Genomic DNA, 684 nt, shown 5'->3' on the forward strand with positions numbered 1-684 from the left:
TTTTGAATGCCCTATTTCCCAAATAAACTCTCTCTAGCTGTTCCTTCCAGATCTTAGGGTATATATTGTATGTATCATGTGTTTGTATGTGATCTTTTACTACAGGTCTCTTCAGGTTGACCATCTGCCTTATGTTGTGTTTGAGTAATGCTCACTGCTTCTCTGGACTGAATGAATTCTGCAGTAAGCAAAACATAAATGAATATCTTTAATCAATCCTTCAGGCAGATCATAGATAGGTTAGAGTAGACATACACAATAATATGGGAATAAGGTTTACTTTGCTTTCTCCAGAAGCAGGGATCTTGTTTCCATACTGGAAACATGAGTTGCTATCTTCAAGACTTGCAACAAGCCAAGGAAGTGGGTGGGGAGAGGGCATCTAAATATGCCACGAAGCTTTCTTACAGTACTTAAGTTGACTTTCTTTTGAAGATCTAGAACCTTTGACATTAAATCTTTGATTGTTTTCCAAAGTTCTGATAAAGTTCGTTCGAACAGTTTGCACTAGTTTTTCAATGTTTCTGTGGAGGAATATAAACTTGTTGCAGCCTATTCTCTTTTCTAGCTGATATCACTCCTAGATATAGTCATTTTTGGAGGTCTTTGCCTATTTGAAAGTTTAAATTGGTAGTTTTAACATTTTTGTCAAATTGTATTTTAGTTTTTTGCATTTTATTTTTT

The sequence above is a fragment of the Physeter macrocephalus genome, chromosome 1 (genome assembly GCF_002837175.3).
Source record: "Physeter macrocephalus isolate SW-GA chromosome 1, ASM283717v5, whole genome shotgun sequence".
Classification (NCBI taxonomy): domain Eukaryota; kingdom Metazoa; phylum Chordata; class Mammalia; order Artiodactyla; family Physeteridae; genus Physeter; species Physeter macrocephalus.